At 43.7% G+C, this 19,201-nt stretch overlaps 1 protein-coding gene across 3 annotated transcripts in view; it reads left to right on the forward strand.

Annotated features, from left to right (window-relative positions):
* The first annotated feature begins 5,551 nt into the window (after window positions 1-5,551).
* Window positions 5,552-19,201, forward strand: part of FAR2 (fatty acyl-CoA reductase 2) — a 158,668-nt gene continuing 145,018 nt past the window's right edge. Inside the window, exons 1-2 of one of the 3 annotated variants that reach the window (XM_063355712.1) lie at window positions 5,645-5,754; window positions 6,409-6,480. The gene's annotated coding sequence lies outside the window, so the exon portion shown is untranslated. Of the gene's footprint in view, window positions 5,755-6,360; window positions 6,481-19,201 lie in introns of those variants that run through there. The other 2 variants (XM_063355719.1, XM_063355703.1) reach the window with 2 other exon arrangements.

Consider the following 19,201-nt stretch of genomic DNA (forward strand, 5'->3'; position numbering starts at 1 on the left):
TGCCAGCTGCCTTTCTTCCTCCTTTCTCTAATAAGCCAGTAAGAGGGAACCAGCAGAGCTATATTGATTAGCACCGGGTAAGGTTCTGGCCTAAAAAGATAACGGACACCCTGCCACACATGGACACACTTCAGGAGCAGTGGCTGGACCTGCCCCTACCTCCAAGTTATTCTCCATGTTCTGTTTTACTCAAGAGACTTTGAATAAAATCATTTGGACGTGAGAGAGGAAGGTGGCATTAAAACTCACATTGATGGAAGCACAAGGTAAAGACTGACACAGAATTTTCTTAAAGGGTATTTTCAAAATGTCACTCATTGCATAAGTTTGAAACTGTTAAATGAGTCCTTTTAACTAAAAGAGAGGCCATAAAATTAAGCATCAAATGCCCTTAGGAAAAAAATTTCATAACAACGTTATGAATCATTCCTTGTGAACACCAACATATTCATTACTCTGATAAAGCTTACTTTCTTGAGCAAGCATAAGACCAGAAATATTATCACAATGTCTTTTTTCCATTTGCTTGGAGAAAGACTGAAGGGCGTTTCACACAGGCTGTGAAATTTGAGAGTTGCAGGGCCTCTTTCTTGCACAGAGGGTTGTCCCATGAGCATGGCGAACAGCTAGAATGGAAAGGATTTTACAATGTGATCTAGTCCTCGCCTACCTGAATTTCCTCACTTGCTTCTTGAGATGTTCTTTGACTAGATCTTCATCCTGGTTAAGAGTGCCTTTGCTAACAGTGTGCCCCAGGAGAACAAGATGTTTTGTTTTGGACCGCTGGATATGATGTGAACCCCAGATTTCCCTAGAGGCAGTGAACCTCTCTAGAAGATAAATGTTAAACTTGCAAAGCCTGTAACATTTTTAGCTCTTTCCTAATGTGAGTAGTGTATGCTTAGGTGGCAACAGGATCTAACACAAGATAGTATCATTTTACCTGTTAACGTGATCTCAAGTGGGGAAACTAGAACCTATCTTTGCCCAGATAAAGCAAACCCACATTTTTCTGTCTGTGGGTCAAAAGCCAAAGTGGTTATTCTCATGTTTGTGCTAAATCAGGGATGCTGGTCAGCACTGCAGCTACAGCCAGGAGTTGGAGAAGTCTTTGTCTGAAATGAGGACCTGCCTCCATACCCTCACCTAGCTGAACTTGGGAAGAAGAAGAGAAGTAGTTTACATTTCTCACCTTGATGATGCTCTTGTTAAAGTTGAGGCCTCCTCTGTTTAGCTCTGATCCCAGATAGGGGAAGCAGGACAAACTCAGATGTAACTAGCAGGTTTCACGTAGATATTAATGAGTAGGAATGAAGTTAGTTAGTGTTAGTGTGGTTAGTCCTTGGTAGTTAGTGTGTTAGTTAGTCCTTGGTTAGGGTAAAGGGCATTAGATCTTCCTGACAAACTAAGGATGAAGACCCCAATTTCTACTGTTTTTGAGGCCCATGTCCATAACACCTACTTCAGTCTGTGAAGTACTCATATCTGGGAGTATACACACTTTCCAGAATAATCCAACTCAATTTCCACAAGCTTTGAATAAAATAAAAGTATTTTTCTCTGCTGAAATGAGGTATGAAAAAGGCAAGCTTAAAATAAGTTGCTGAAGAAGGTTGCGTGCAACCAGGGATAAAATAAATTTGAGCAAACCACTTTAGCAATTTCTATTAGAAAAATAAACAGCAATTTTAAAATGGCTGCTGACCCTTTACCCTTAGATTCCCTTAGATTTCTGAGATGTTGATAGCCCTAAGGATCTGGACTTCATTTTATTTTTTTTCCAGTTTATAGATCTCCTGGGCTCTTGTACCGTTTCTTCAGACTAAGCTGCTTTGCTTGTATTTAAAACAAACAACCAACCAAACCAAACCAACCAACCAAGCAAACCCCTATATCTGTGCTTATTATTTCCAAAGTTATTGAAAAGATTTTTGTGGCTAATAGTAATTCAATGTTCAGGATAACAGATAACAGCTAACCTTCAAATAAGCAATAATCTTTTCCAAGAGCTGGTCACAAATGTTCTATCCAGCCTTTTAAGACCTGAGATGAGTACTAAACTGATTTTGGGTATTCAACAAAGTGTGGGCTCCATACAGAGTTCCTGCCAGTGATGTTTATTTTAACAGCAATGAAGTTCTTTGGTGCTTCGTCTAGTAGAAGACATCAGCGTCATAGGGTGGCTTTTAAACAAATCAGCTGTTGTGGGATTTTTTTTCTGGTAAAACAGAGACACCACAGACAAACTGCAACTAGGCCACTTAATTGACTATAAAATAAAGTAATTTCTTAAGAAATTGTATGCAAATAATTTTCTTATGGAAGTGAGCAGACTAAGCACTTCACTCTCGCATTTAGATGAAACTATACCCCTGCTAGGATAGGATTCTTTCACCAATAGCCTGTGAATGACTTGAGGTTTGTTGTTAGGTATTTAAGTTATTACTCTGTTTAAGTGCTTCCTTGGTTTTGTGCTCCTAAGGCTTTGTCGACATTCTCTTGAGGTCTCTAACTTTTTGATGATGTAAGGTGTGTAAATGAAGGTCGAGGAAGAATTAGTTTCTTGGGGTTTGGCTTTTTTTCAAGGTGACTGCGCAAGTATGTACTGTTAAACCTGCAAAAGAGGTACGCTTCATTTTGAATCCAGAGGCTATTCGAAACAAAACTTTTCATCCCTGAACCATACTCATGAATTTGGCATATGAAGGGGGAAAGAACCACAAGCCCTCACTAGGTGATGTTCATGATTTGGCCTATGTTGAAATAAGACACTGGGTAAGACTACGTCAACAGGATACGGTAAGGCATCATTGTGTCTGGTACAGATCTGCAATTGCAAAAGAAAAATTATTGACCGACCTTGCAGGAAGTAAGCTGCTCAACCTTCCCTAGTTTCTGTGAAGCAATTGTAAAGTTCCTTAGCTCATCATCCATAAAAGATGGGGGGTTTTGTACTGAGGCTGATCTGTCCCAAAGATACTCCGTTATGTGTTTCAAACATTTAGTTCTTTCTTCCTGATCTTTTCTCTCTCGGTAATCCATTAGACGTAGAGTTAGGGCACTTTGTCAAAGGAAGTGTGGGAAGCGCTGTTCCAATCCTTCCAATATGGAAGATTCTTCCAGTTCTTCTTCATGGACCCTCGTCAGGCAACTTCCCTTAAGCAGTTTTGCATCAAATCATTTAATGGTAGTTTGGTGTAAAATTTAACTTTCCTACTTTTACGTCTTCCTTATACTGCTTTACGTAGAAGCTGAGGTGTATGCAATCTCTAGTAAGGTCAGTTTCAAACTCACGCCTCATCCTGTGATATGATATCCATGTGATACAGACTAAAGTCCCAGCCTTGCAACAGCACTTTCTCAAGCTCAGTCGCTGCAATTAATGATGGAATTAAGAGGGTTACCCAAGAAAGAACAATGGAGGCTAATCTCTCTCATTTTTCCCTGAGGACAGAGTACCCTGGAGAGTTTACATTTTTTACTCCTTTTAAGCATTTGTGATGTACTACTGCAGCTAGCTAAAAGGCATTTTTTTCAGCCAAAGCCTCTAGACTTCTCCCAGCCCTTGAAACCCTTGAGAGCTGCATTGCTACCTTCTTTTCGTCGGTTCAAAGGGCAGCCTTCTCAGGTTGGCACTGTTTTGATAATTCTCTCTTGTTTCTTCACCTCCTTAACCAAATCATTGTCTCGTTTTTCTAGAGATTTCTAGGAAGCTGTCATGGACTGTCTCTGGCACACTACCTGTTTAATGTCTTAATTGGCTCTTAGTTTGGAACTGGTCTTCACAGCTGCCTGTTTTTTCAAAACGTCACAAAGGAATTTCTATAGGTTCATAGATATGAATGTACCTTTGTCTCCCATGCAATGTCTTTTGAAAGAGTTTATGCAAGAACTGATACTTATCAAGCTTTCTATTCAATGTCCTGGAAGATAATGCTAGCTATAGTTCTCTCTGATTCTGTGCCTCACAGAAACTTTCCTTCAGGTTATTTTTCAGACTGCAAGATCACGGTCTTTCAACAAAGCCGCCCCTGATTGCCTGTTCTGTTGATTCACATCTTTGTCTACTCATTCCCCATTTTGGTGCCAAGTAGTCACCTTCAGCTGGCAGTTCAAGCATGGCTTTTTCAGTTTAGACAGCCTGTCTGTCAAGGCAGAGGTTTCTGTTAAAGAATACGACTGTGATGTAGGCAGCCAAACCCCTATTTACTCAGAATTACCCCAGCAGCCACCAGCCACTCGCTGCAAATAGCTGGGACTTCCTTGGGTAAGAACACCTTCTTGTGGTTGCTTTCCTTGCAAGTTCCCTCCCGCTACATTTCCAATGAATAAATCTGAAACTCCTTTGCTAGAATCATAGAATTGTAGAACCATTTAGGTTGGAAAAGACCCTTAAGATCATCAAGTCCAACCGTAAAAGAAGTTGTAGGTTGTTTTTCCTTGTAAAGGAAAAAATGAAATGGAAGCCAGAGCTTCCACTCTTCTGTGCACTACTAGCGCCCAGGTGCGCAAACAGACGTGCGCAGGGGATTCCACATAGAAATGGCTCTATCTGACCCCATACATACAACCCTACTCCAACTCTGTCGGTATAGTGTGGAGATCAGTTGACATAGGTCTTGTGTCCTGGGCAATTTGGACCATTATGGCCCACACTGGTCTTAGAGCCCCATGCCCATTTGTCACATGAAGAGTAGTGGGATGTGTACTGTAAGGACGCTAGCCAGAATGAGGTGAAAATGCGAAGGCTTTGGAGACTTCAGCTAGTCTTAGGCTTTAACTACTAGTGCCCAGGTGTGCAAACAGACACGCACAGGAGATTTCATGTAGAAATGGCAGGTGCCTGTATCATCTAAGCTTCTCAAGAAAGGAACTAGGAGTTGGAGAACTGCAACTCTGGGTGTAGTACCTAATCCCTTTGTGTGTGTGGAGTTTTGCTGACAGCTATGATACTGATTCAGTCATCAGGGGACATCTTACCCAACCTCTCTGGGGCTGGCACTAATAAATCAAAGACAGTAATAAATAATTTTCAGCACTTATAAATTGAAGACAGTAATTAGATAAACACAACCTTGTAAAATTAATTAATGCTTGTACATACTGCGAGTGTAATAGGAGGATATAAAAGTGTCACATCTTGCTGATTCCTATGTCAGGTTGAGAGAATCTTTTCAAGGGTGTACGTTCTACAGCCAGAGAGAGAAAATTTAACATTCATGGCAAAGGTAGATATTCGTGGCTGAGCAGGTATGCTGCATGTCTCGGTTTTTTCCTAATGCTCGTAAGACAAATTGTGTAATTAACTTAATATGCCGATTTTATAACTCTGTTTCTGCGTACAACATTCTTCCTGATCATTTTAAACACAGCGGCAAATTGTGCTTGAAGCTGGAGGAGGAGGTGTAATAACCTTGGAGGACACCCGGCGGACCGCGTGCCCTGCCCCTTCCTCGTGGATTTAGAAAGCTTTCGGTTCCCCCCCGCCACTACCCCTTTCCTTGCCGGCTCCTTTTCCCCTCCCGGAGGCCGTGCGGGGGCTGCAGCCCATCCCTCCTTCCCGCGACGCCCGGCTGCCGGCTCAGGCCGAGCGCTGCCGCTCTCCCCGGCGGGCGGAGGGCGGGGGGAGGACGAGGACGAGGGAGGGCAGGGAAGGGGCTCGGGGAGGCGCCGAGGAGCCGCCGCAGCCGCTCTCCCCAAGCGCCCCGGGGAGCTCGGAGGCGGCCGCGCCGGTGGAGGAGCCCCGTCCGCCCGGTAAGGAGAGGAGCCCCTCCGGGAGGGAGCCTTTTCTCGCCCGCTCTTCTGGCTTCCCCCGAGGGCTGCTGCGGCGTGCCCGGGTACCCTGCGGCAGGGCTAACGCGGGGGGGAGCGGCGGAGGCAGGCTGCGCAGGGAGGGGAGCAGCGAAACGTGGCTTTGCCTCCCCGCTGCTGGGCGATGCCGGCAGCGGCGGGGACCGAGGAAGAAGGGGCGGCCTGAGGCGTGTGTGTGTCGGGCGTTGGGGGGGACACGGGGCCGAGTCCTGCCGGGCACGGCCCTTCTCCCCGGGGGTGCTTGCCGTGCCTAGCGGCTCCCGCCGCAGAGCCACGCCGCTTGCCATTCAGCCTGGGCTCGGCCGCACGGCAGCAGGGCCGGGCAAGGCGGAGGAGAAGGGGCGAGCCCGGGCGGCCTGAGCTGGTCCGCATCCCCGGGCGGGCAGCCGCCGCCTCCCCCGGTACGCGCGGCCGCAGCCGCTCGGTGCGACAGGGGGAAGGCAGAGCAGAGGCGCTGCTCCTCCCTCCCTCCCCCGGCCGGATATATAGTATCAGACTCGGAGGGGGAGGAGAGGTTTGTAATTTTTTTTTCTTTCTTTTTTTCTCTCTTTTTTTTTTTTTTTCCTCGTCTTCCCTCCTCCTTTTCTTTGCCGGGAGTTGCTTGTGCGCTAGGGAAGGTGGGGGCAGCTGTTTGGAGACAAGAATTGGTCGGAAAAGCCGTAATTGAAGGTAACAGCCCGCTGGGGGACCTTGGGAGGGAAGCGCAAAAAAAAAAAAAAAAAGGCAAAAAAAAAAAAGAAAATGGGGGTGGGGGAGAGGAGGAGGCAACGCCGAGGAGGGATGATGTTGCCCAGGAGGCGAGGAAGGCGGCGGGGGGAGCCGGCCGGGGGCGGCGGGGCCGGGCCGGCTGCGGCTGCCGCGGCGTCGGGAGGCTCCGCCGGGGCCGGGTCGGGCCGGTACCCCGTCCCGGGGCGAGCGGGGAGCCGCGGGTGGCCGGAGCGGAGCCGGGTGGTGCCGGAGCCCCGGGGCTGGGCGGTGCCGCGGGGGGAGCGGCGGCCCCAGCCCAGCCCCGGCTTCGGCTTCGCCTGGGGAAAGTTGAAGGCGGAGCGCAGCCCCCGTGAAACGAGGAGAGGAGGCGGCGAGCGGCTTCACAGCAGGGTTTGCTCCGGCTAGGCGTAATCTCCAGTGCGATGCTATAAAAAAAATAGGAAGATCTGGTATAATCTTAGGGGAGGCTTGCCTTTTTGTTTTCTCTGCTATTAGGCCCATACTTCTTTTTTTTTTTTCTTTTTTTTTTTTTTTAAAGTGTAGTATTAGACAGCAACAGAGTTTTAATCGTATGAGGAGGGCTTCTTATTCTTGGTGCTGTTTTCTGTCTCTCTATTGGGAAATTACTGGATACTCCTGCTGCCCGCCCACATGGTACCACAAAGATTTAAACCGAATTTTGTTACAAGATCTTGTCAGGATATCCTCGGTTTTCTAGAAACTAGAGACACGTGACGTTGTCTTGTCTTATACGGTCCTTTACAGTAATGTTGTTACTCAGAACAATTGGCTTTTTACATTTTTGCCTCGGAGCCTTTTAAGGGCATAACTAGAGAGACGAATAACTAATGACAGACCTTTATCTTGCAGTGGGATGCAGTAAAAATGGGCGTTGCTTCACCCAGAAATATTGCACAATAAATTCAGTCAAAAGATTAGTTTTGCATCTTTGTTTAGGACTGAAATTTTGCTTTCTGTGAAGGTCATTATTAGGCTGGAAAAAAGGACTCCAAAATCCATGTCTGCTCTAATCCTGGTTCACTTGAATTTGTATTAAAACAAGTGTAACGTTGAAATATTGGGTGATCGCGAAACGATATAATAAAATGCATGGGCTTTCGGAAGCTTTTAAATCCAAAGCTCACATTGCTTTGGCATGCTACTTTAGAATGTAACTTTCTGAGTGTGCTGTCATTCTGGGAACCTTCATCTCCACTTGATAAAAAGCTGATGGCAGTTCAGAGATCTGCTGCTGTTTTCATTTGCATCTACTGTATCAAAAACATCATCATTTCCTGCTTACCTGTAATGTTCCTGAATAGGAAAATGCAAGTTCTGTTCATTACTGTATAATGTACTCATCTTCTCTTTAAAGTAACTACATAGTTTAAAAATTACACTGATAGTTGCTTTAGAGAAATTGCAAAATCCCTGTTACAATGTAGTGCTTTAATCTCCAGCCCTACTGTGGTCTCTCCCCTCTGCTAAACTACCGTTTTGTGGAAACAACATTTTAAAAGATTTCCTCTGTGTTTTGGGGTGTTTGTCTAAGTTAAAGTCACCATAAACTTCAATACATAGGTGATAAGAATAGAAAATTTTGGGGGGGAGAGATACACTGGCTCAAAGGTATCTGAATTAAACATGAAGCAATAGCAGATTTAGGCCAGCCTTTTACTATATTTAGAGGATGTTCGAGGATACATCTGATACTGTAGCAAAGCTGCAAATTCCTCAGTTCTGCCAATTTGGGTTTCAGTTCTAATCCCTATTAAGGCTTGTTTAAATTAGCAGTGGGGAAATGTAGTTTTAAAACATCTTGAAGACCACATAAGAAAAGCCTGAGTAAATAAAACCTGTAGCGTGTCAGCTGGGCAAAAAAAGAAGTATCTCAAGATAGACTGCCAGAAAAGTAGTAGGGAATGGCCTGTTAACAGAGGCACAACGTTTGCTGCTCTGTCATAGAGGCTGCTTTGACTGATAAACTTCCTGTGCTTTCCCCAAGGTCAGTTCAGATCTGACAGACCTGGATCTCTGGGGGGGTGGGTGGATGGATGCGGGGGGGGAGGTTGGTGAGGGGTGGGGGTGCTGGCAGGGAGAACATGGGCAATGACAGGGCAGAAGGATTGTGGCAGGGAATACGGGTAATACGACCAAAGGCACAGAGACGGCCATTTGGTCTGCGTGCTATGGCAGAGGAACACAAATGAGTGGCCAATGGCTCAGAAATCTCTCGGATACTGATGATTTCAAGTCCTGTGGCAGAGCGTAGTTCCTTGCTCCAAGGGGGGCGGTCTGCAGCATCAGACTGTCATTGTAATAAACTTTTCAATTTTTTTTCCTTACATTCTACATAGGAAGCTCCTAATTCTGATCAGTTTCCCATTTTTCTTTCCCCAATGACCAGTAATTTTGATCTATACAAGGGACAGATCATATAAGTGAGGGCATAGCGAAGGAGAAAAAGAAATGTTTTGAAATGGGAAAGGAAGGAGAGACGCATTTTAATGTGGTGATACCACGGATCTGAGTAGTTCATGGATGCTGAAGGGCCGTGGAGGGTAACACAGTGGGGTTGGGGGGACTCTGCTGATGAGTGCTCGACTCATCTGGGGGAATGTTCCTTATCTTATTACATTGTTTGGTTTTGCTGTGTTTGTAGGAAAATGTTGGGGATGGTTGCTGCAGGGGATGATGTTAGCGTTGCTCTGTAGCTGCATTATTATCCCATTATTGCTATTAAAAGTTATAGCATTCTTATTCCCTAAGGGGCCTGGGTCCGCAAAGGACGCTTAAAAATGAAAGTTTAAATGTTGCAATGCTGTCCGATGAAATTAGCATTATTTAAATTATTAGCGGCAGGTCACGGAAAGAGTTAGGCATCTCCACACATAGCTAGAAATAAGCATCGTGTGAAACACGTTCACTTCCCTGGCACAAGAAGCTGTTACCCAAAGGCGTCCCGGGGGCTGTTCTCCTGCGTTAAAGGTGAAGCTGTGATGGAGCTAAGCAAAACTTGCCTCTCTGGAAGGCAAAGGGAGTGGTTCGGTGGTCACTTTAACTTGCCGTAAACGTGGGCTCCTGCCAAAGGTCAGCCTGCCTGCCTCACCTCTGGGTACGCATTCCTCATCTCTCGCTTGCGCTGGTACTATCACTTGTGGCCAAGTGCAAATCCGCTCTTGTTGTTGCTGTTGGCCTGCTTTCCAGTTGGATGAGTTCCTGGGTCTGACTCAATGCATGACTAAAAGGCACCGAGGAGTCAGCGGAGACGTGCGGTTGGGGGAAAAGCAGGCTGGTCCTCATCACGCTCGGTAGGAGTCCCATTTGGACCAGATTAAAAAGGTGACGGATCTGCAGCCTAACGCGCTGGCTCAGTGCTGTGGTAACACTTCTGCATGGCTTCCAGATTGGGTTTGGCTTTTATCTGGGCAATTTGGAGCGTGAGGAGAGGTACCTGTCTGTCTCCAGTCACCTGTGTAGACGTACTCTTCAAGGGCCCGAGGAACCGAGTGAAAGAGGAAACTTGAAGGACAAAAAGTTGTTTTACATACCTGTATTCTTGAAGGAGGTGAGGCCTTACCCTGGCATGCTAAAAAATTGCCTCCCTCCACTCAGGATGTGGAGCTCTGAATTTAGATTTGGGGTCAATTCTGCCGCTGACCGGATTTACGCCCTCGACACCACTCCTGTTGCTTCTAAGTCTGCCTATCCTGTATTTAAATTGCAGGCGCCTTCAGCTACAGTCTCTCTTTTGTGTTTGCACATGGCCTGTGCTGATAAAGCCCAGGTTTATGGTGTGAGTTCTTTGTTGCTGTGATCATGCCGACAACAGTAATTTCTCATCACAGGATGGTCATAGCCATAGGGAGCGGTCATGGGGGAGCATTTCCCTAGTTTTCCCTCTCTTGTGAGGTCTCCTGGACTTCTGTGAATCAGTCCCTGTGGTCTGCTGTGTAGTGCCACTGTGGGTCACCATGAACTTGTAGCATCTCAGCCCCCTTTATACACAGCTGTGTCTGGCAAAAATTCATTTTCATTTGTTATCACAGCAAAGAGCATACTACAGCGTATGCTTTGTCTTTTATTGTATTTTTTTCCATGCAATTTTTGAATTATAAGCTTGTAAATCATGTTTTTTAACACCATCTGAGGTGGACGTTTTGTCTGGGTTTTGTGTTGGTTTTTATTGTTGGTTTTTTTTTTTTCCTAAATTCTCATCTGAATAGTGCTTTCAGGCTTCCTTTAGAAAATTTAGTTGTCTTTGGGTGATATACAGTGTTAAAATTACAGGTAATTAGGTCTTTACACAGTGAAAAAGTAATAGGATCTTGTGTGTAGGCATATAATTAATGTTTTGATGGTAATTACTGGAAACTGGAAATCCCCTCTCCCTCCAATCTCTGGCTACGTTCGTTTTTGTTAAAGCACATGGCATATTGAAGGTTTGGCAAAAATACCTGTAATTCGACTATAATTGTGTTCAGTTCTAAGCTTATATTAGCTGTCTTTTGCAAGAGTTGCTTTTATGTCTGTTTCTCTTTGTACCTATGCTTGGGCAGTTTCAAGTGGCTGGAAATTGCACAGGGCTCTGCTCTTCCACCCATGCTCACACACACACACACGAAAAAGATACCTTGTGCCACAAAAACACACTATTGTGTTTAAGTCCAATGTTTTCTCCTTCCTGAAAGTAACTGTGGAGCAGCTGTGCCCATAAGAGATGCATATTACAGGTTTTCCTCATACTTCATTTCATTTTTAACCCATTATACCAGTATCCATCACCTGTATCTGCTTTGAGAAGCAGTAAGTTGTCCTGTGGGGTTAACAGAACAAATGCAAAACTTAATGACTGGTTAATGCATGCAAGAATGGCATGAATGGTCACAAACCTGGATGCTTACAATTTAATTTCTAAAGCTGGCCGTCAGCCTTGCCTTATCCAAGCCCAGATCCACGTTTTGTTGTGCCCAAAGGTGAGAGGCAATTTTACCGTGGGGTGTTCTCTGGAAACAATTGTAAGTTTTTGATTCCAGGTTGGAATGACTTGTGTCCACCTTTATAGCAAACTCGGTTTTCACTGCTGTTTCTGCAATGCTTTATAAAATTGGGGCCAGCTGGATTGATAACTTCCTTTTTTGTTTTATTTTCCTGAAAGCAACCGTAAACCCCATTGACTGAAGGAAAGAAAAGTTCTCTGATTTTCTGTAAACAATGTGGATTTATTTTGCCATAGATGGTTCAGGAGGGCCTTTTCTTATTCAGGGGATACCTAATATAATAAATACACTGTACTGGCACAACTGTATCTAAAATATTCCTTCAGAACTACCTTGATACTGTAAGTGAAATTATGAAAAAGTAAGTTGATTGCAATTTTGTAAAGGAGGCTATAGATGAACAATAAGGGGAATGCTGACATGGTTTAAAGAGGTGGAAAAAAATGAATAAGCGTTATGTTGACATTGGGTTGATCTCACCACTTTCAGAGGAAAATCTGAAAAGCAGAGATGCTATGTAGAAAAGGTACCGGCCCTTTTCAGGAGCTTAATTCCTACAATACACCTTTGTAAATCCTAAAAGAGAGATTCTTAATTTATGCACAAAACGTGTGGGTATTATCAGAGCAGAGCAGTCTCCTAAAAGGTTCTTTGAGATGGGCGTACCGTGCAGTTAATAATGGGCTATACAGATGGGTTTGATAGTAGCCAGCAGTGGTACCATTTAGTGATTCAATGGTGGCATGTGAAATTGCCTGAGTCATCTTTATAGGTGTACCGTGGTATCTCAAAAGAGAGTTACAGCTGACTTTAACTAGGGGTGTGCTACAGCTGATGCCGCGTGCAGAAAACGGCAGCCTGAAGCTAGCACTGTTTCCTCGTGAGTAGTGGGTCTTTGCTCCCTAAGAGCAAGTAACAATAACTTGGAGAAGGTTGTAGCTGCAGCAGTCAGCACAGTTCTTGGCCAAACACACAACACTCATTTGGAAATACGCTTTTCTGTTACTGCTCTCCTTGACATAGGAAATAATTTTTTCTTCCCGCTTTTTCTGTTTTGAGATATAGTGTGAATAATTGCGCTTCTCTGAGCTTTGCTCCCTGTTGCAGTATCACTCTATGACTAATGACACAGGGTTATTCACCATTTGCGAAAGCTGGTCTGGTTATGCAGAGTTGAAGCATTTGAGATGGTTCCTTCATCAACAAGGCCTTCAGAAGCAAGAGCTGGTGCTTTCAGCAGGGATCTGTACTGGAAGGCAGGTGTTTGAGCCTGGATTCAGCACTGGAGTGTTCGGTGATGCTCACTCTTAGGTACCCTCCTCTGGTGTGGTCAGAAGTAACATGTTCAGAAGCACCTCCCAGAAGCAAAGTGGGCATGGTCTGTGGTGAATAACCACAATGCTGGACTGCCAAAACCAGGAGCTCTGCCTGCTCTGTTCCTGGTTGGGACCAGCAAGCAAAGAGGTGGTTTTGCGGCTCCTGTCAGATGCCCACCTGGCTGGTTAGCCTGTATCAATGGCTTGCATTCAGTTGGGCTTCTGCAGCGAGGCAGAAGCAGTTTGGAGGTGGGATGACGAGCGTGAGTGAGCGAGCTTTGCCGGTCCTATCCTGGCTTTGTGGCAGCCAGCGAGGTCGTCTGCTGCGGGCTTTCTCGAGTGAGGCAAGGGAAGAAGAGGAGGGGAACCGCTTTCTCTGCCAGTATCCTGTGGAGCCGCTAGGACAGAAGAGCCAGGGACTACCGCAAATCTTTTCAAAACCATCTGCTTTTACCACCTGTCATTGCTTATTCACAAAAATGCAGTCTTATTGGGTGTTAGTATAAAAAGTCTTTCTCTTTAAGTGTAAAAATAAGTAAGTTTCTTCTGAAATTCCCCCATTATATGCCCATACTTCAAGCAGGGGGCTATAAAGTGCTGTGTTGTGATGGAGAAGGGAAGAGAGAGAGAGAAAGAAAAGGACTTGCCTGCCCAACATAAAACAGTTTCTGATGTTGTACAGGCTTACACTGCTGTCAGTGGGACTTATTTTTGTTATCAGCTGGTCTGAAATGGATGGCATGATTCTGTTAAACCTAATTTTAAGGACAATTTTGAGGGTGAAATTTTGTTACAGAAGGAGCCCTTAGCAAAACTTCTATTGCATGCACTGGCATCAGCTAATTCATTGCTTCTAGCTTTAAGTCAAGGGGAACGTCACAATCCAGGACCGCTTCTGGATTTCCTTTGGCTATTGAGTTGGATGTCACTGCTGTAAAGCACCCAACTCCTTTGTTGGACAAAAAATTTTTTAAGAGACTGAGACTGTTGGTCCTCAGGCCATTAATAAGACACCCAAACTCTCATATATTCACATTTCTAAATTGAATGTGACAGACAGAATTATACCCTTAGTTAACCCTCGCTTTGTATAACTGCAACCTCACTGCTTTACTGCTGATCCTGCAGACTGCAAAGAAACAATTTGCTTGCTGTTTATGTTTATGCAAACCTGGAGCTCTGATAGCCATGCAGTCTAACGTTGCATGCAGTAAATTCCACTTTATTCCTGTGAGTGCAGCTGGAACTTCTCAGCCTCGCTCTTTATGTGCCCTATGATCCTTTCTCCAGTAACGTACGTTAGTGCTTTGATGTGGTTCTGCTTGTACTTCCCTATGGAGCCCTTTAGTTTGCCATCTGCAGGAAGAAATGAAATCCCAGATCAAGACATTACAGACATTGAATGAATGACACTGTCTTCTACCGTTGACCTCCTTCAAGCCCTCATTGCTGGTATCTTTATTAGATACTCCAGAGCAAACTGACTAAGCTAATACATTCCTAGTATGGAACAACATGTCAGTGATCCCCTCTACACTTTTTTTGTGCCTTTCTTTGCATCTGAAGTAAACTTGATGACACTGTTGCAGAGAGGAGAGGGCAAGGAGACCAGAGGTACCAGGTTGTTCATGCTATGCTCTGTTGTATGTATCGAAACAACCACGAAATCTTGCACCTAGATGCAGCAGTCAAACCTGTCAACTCAGTGGAAGACCTTCAGGGTTCGGCAGATAACCAGTAACTTTTGCCGGAACACTGGCACTGTCTAGCTGAAGTTTCAGTTTTTCTTCACCCTTATGTTTATGTTCAGTGACCGCTGCCTTGTCCCATGTATCCTCAAAGCAGCCCAGGGGTTTATATTATACTTGAATTCAAGGTTTCAGGGCATCCTAAAAATATATTGATTTGATGGGAAATGTTAGATCTTGATGCATTTCTCAGATAATATTTTTTTCATCTACCCTATTTCCTAATCACTGTGTTCTTTGCCTAGTTCTGCTGTCACTAAGCTGAGAGAGGAGATAAAGAGTCTGTCCATAAAGACTGATTTTGTGCCTGAAATGTGTCACTTCATCTTCATTTTGGCCTATTGTTGACTCTTCGTTGCTATGTAGCATCAGGCAAACTGCTAGCTGTGTATTAATCCCCGTGGCTCAGAAAAGAATTTAACCCCTCTCCACCGTCTTCTGAAGCTGTCTTGCATATATGCTAAAATGAGTGCTTTACAGGCACCTGGCTCAAGTCCTGCACGCTGCTGTTTGCTACAGGGTCCAAATCAGCTGATAAGTGGAGAAGAGGAAGAGATGTTCAGTTCCTGGTACTGGCATGCTCCATCCATTGGGCGTCAAGTGTTTTGGTACAGCATATTTTTCTGCTGAATATTTGTATTGGACCATCCACAGCTGAGATGCCGGCAGCTGTTTCTCTGCAGAGGGTAACGCTGAATTCTCTACCGATGGAAAGCCTATTGCTTTGGCTAGCTTAAGGTTTTTCAGGAACTGATTAGGCATTGCTTACTGCTGACGAACTCAACCACAGAGGATTTCCAGCAAGCAAGTCAGGGATCAGATGAAACTATATGCTTCCAAGATGATGTGATAACATCCCATATTTAAAGATGAGATCTCTGGACTCTGCCAAGAGAGTAATACTGTTGAACCTATCACATATGCAGAACTAAACTCTGATCTGACAGCAGGTCAGTCACAGCGTATAGATGCATTAGCTGCTCGTACTACACCACTTGAAGGGGGTTGTCTTCTCAGGTTCCTCTTGGAAACCCTTCGCCTGCTAATGTTACATTTACTGCAGCTTTGGTTTTCAAATAATAAACAGTTGTATTTTGATAGCTACGTTTCTGCTGGTGAATCATAAACAGGCTGAAGTTGCATTAATACTGAACACATTTCTGTCGTCTTTTCTGAAGGGCTAGATTTCCCCAGACCGGGATGGTGACATATGTAGGAGTTGCTTTGTGACTGCCTCCACTTTGATCTTGAGGATAAATATGATTTTAAACTTCCAGTCTTAAAGGTTATAGGCTGGCACATCTAACTATCAGCACTTCACCTTAAAAATTGGATAGTCATGTTGAAAAATGAAAAAATTATATGCAATGCCAGAGTTTCCATCACTGACCGTAAATTGCATCCTTGAAGATGGGGAAGTTCTTGCCTTCTGAAGCAACATAATCTGCGTTTATCAAAAGCCTAGTACTCCACTTGTCACTAACATTTAATTTCTATGGCAACCTATGTAACTCTTGTTCTGGGAGATGAATTAAAGTGATCCGGACCCCTTCGTAGGAACTCATCTCTGATCTAAGGTTCATGTGTTCAAAATGTTAAACCAGTCACGATACCGTAAAAGTAAAGCAATCTTTCATTAAATGACAGGGTGCCTTCAAAGAGAGTAGTTCTCTTATTTTCCACATATGCCTACACCTAATGTGACTAATGTGATTGTGACTGTGAGCCCTTAAAGTGCTATATAAATACGAAATGCAATAATAGAAGTAAGTCTCGTAGCATTCCTAAATATATAGCAGGAAAGTGGTATCTTGTCTCGTGGGTAACAAGAGTAAGCTAAATGTATTATGTCTGATAGTTGGAAGTAATCAAGGCAATAGGATTCTTTTTCATGTGATGCATGCAAGCCCTCATGTGTGTTTTTACTTTGAACATATATTTTTTTTCCAGTGTGTTGTCTATATTTTCACTCTAGAGTAGCACTGGCAGCATTTAGTGCTTTGCTCTATGCAATTTTGTATAAATATCACCCTGTACTGCAGACTCATTTATAAAATAAAATGGGCACATCCTTGCACTCTTTTTTTCCCTCTTTCTTTGTCTTTGAAATTCTTATCTGATATGTGCAACCTTGTGTCCTGTCCATGCAAAATATAGTGCCCAAAATATCCCATCTACCATACTTTTAATCTAGAGTGCTCATAATTGCCAGCAGCAGCTTCCTTTAAATTAATTATAGAATTTTCACTAGGATTTTCCATAGGTAGTTGTTATTTTATTCTGTACAGCATTGTGAAAAAGCTTACCAAACCAGAACTTTCCACTTGCACCAATAGAGGTATTTCATCTATTTGACACTAGTTTTGAAGTTTCGAGAGGATTAAGGCCAGAGATACATTAAGGATAACTATAATTCTGTGATGAAAAGGTCATACTTCATTGCCTTATCTTTTTAAAATGCCACGCTTTCCATACTTTATGGAAATTTACCTTATTTTCTTTAAAAAGCAGGGTTTGAAAGAATCTGACTGAAAAATCAGCTTTCTGTTTTCTTTGTCCTCCTGTTCATAAGTTGTAAATCTACAACTGTAGAAGCCAGATTTTTGTTGAGTTTTCCTTCATTGATTAAATCATCTTTAATATATTGCAAATATATATCTGATGTAGTGTTAGCAACGGAACATAAGTTCTGATGTCTTAGGATAAACGTAAAAATTATAGATGTCCACCAGAACTGCATGATATAAAAACTAAATATACTGGGGCACAGGTGAAGTCGTCGCTATCATCTTGAGAATGTTTTCTTCTAGAACATGTTGATTTTATTGGTATGCTAAGTCTTGCATCTGCACCTTGTGTGTACTCATATGGTCATTGAAGATGCGCGTTTTCCTTGTGATAGTGTGGCATTGGTGCTTGAAAGCAAAGAGAGCATAGCAAAGAACACAAGTGTTAATCAGTGGTACAAGGTATGTGGAAATTAGGTAAATGTGGTAGATTTCAAATCAGATATCGAGGTATGCCAGTGCGCCATACGCTGAATGAAGAAGAGCAAGACAGTGCTTCGCACTTGTGTTTCCCACTTCACTGTTAACAATGGAAATGAGATTAACACAGTACAAACGCATTGTAGTAACAAATATAGTAGGGACTAGTGTTTAAAAACTGCATATGGTGGAAATGTCTTGCCTTCTTTTGTTCTGCCTTCTTCTACCACTGAGAGTTGGTAGCAGCACAGTGGGGTTTATCTGAGGACCCCTTGAGGTAGTGCCATAACAGAACATTTGGGTCCTCTTGTTTCTTGACTCAGAAGCGAATAGTGACAAGTCTGCAGCAGATCGTAGGTCCCTGGTAAGGGAGGGTAAGAGGAAAGGGTATGGAGCAGTCTTGCACTGAGGATTCAGGAAGGTAACCTGGCAGGTTTGTCAAGACAGCAGTGAGATCTCTAAACTCAGTGAAGGGGGGACTCCTACTCCGTCTCACTCCTTCCCCTGAAGGAACCACATCTCAGCAGAATCCAAATGGAACCTAAGTATAAGGTTACCAAGTATAAAGTCATGTGTCAGAAAGGTGAGTTATTCTTTTTCTTCATTCCTTCAGGTTATTTTGGAGACACTGTTAAGGGTAGGGTCAAAAGTTTTCTCTTTGTGCTGTGGGTATTTCTTGGCCCTCTGTTCTTCTCCCTAAATCAGTATTTAGAGGCCTAATGCTCTGAAGATTTGGATTCTCTTCTTTCCAACATCACTGGCTACTTGTGAGAAGTACTTTTTGCTAGATGGCTGCTCATTAAGACCAGAGGGTAGAGTGCTTTCCTGTTTTATAAGGGCGAGATGAGGATAAATGCTGTGTTCTCAGATCCCAAGCAGTGTGGAATTGAGTGTGCAGGCAAGAGATAATCTGTCTCGCAATGTGACCCATCGAGCAAGAGGCATGATAAATTCCTATTCCAAATATGATTTTGTACAAAAGCAAGGATTGCCTAGGAGAACATAATTAAGCAGTGCCGCACAGGAAACAAATATTTTACTCTTCAGAACTACTCAGAAAATCTGATTATAATTCAGATCTATCAGGTTGGATGGGATTTATGCTAGGATGCTGAAAGACATGGGTGATGCAATTGCAATTCTGTTTTACTATGAAAAAAGATGGCAGAGGGGTCCCTGAAGACTAGGGAAAGGCTATCATTACACTCATCTTTACGAAGAGTGAGAAGGAGGGTTCAGGGAACTGTAGGCCAGTCAGTCTCACCATAAACCCTAGAAATATTATGTATCATGTCCTCAGGGAATTTGTTTTCGAAATGTGAGAAGGATGAGAAGGTAATCGAGAACAGTACGTTCCAAGGGTGAGTTGTACTTGACCAACCTGAGTGCCTTTTGCAATTAAATGACTATCTGGTGGGAACAATCAGTGGATATAGCATTTCCTGACTTGGACTTCAGTGAGGGTTTTGTTATCATCTGTCACTGAGGAAGCTGTGGAAGTATGGGCTGGAGATATGGAATGTTAGATTGATTGAAAATTGTGTGGATATCCAAGCTCAAAGAGAGCTTCAATGAGAACTTCAATAGTTCAGTGTCTCATTAGAGGCAAATAACAAGTGGCCTGTGAGAGA

This window comes from Chroicocephalus ridibundus, chromosome 1 (assembly GCF_963924245.1).
Source record: "Chroicocephalus ridibundus chromosome 1, bChrRid1.1, whole genome shotgun sequence".
NCBI lineage: Eukaryota > Metazoa > Chordata > Aves > Charadriiformes > Laridae > Chroicocephalus > Chroicocephalus ridibundus.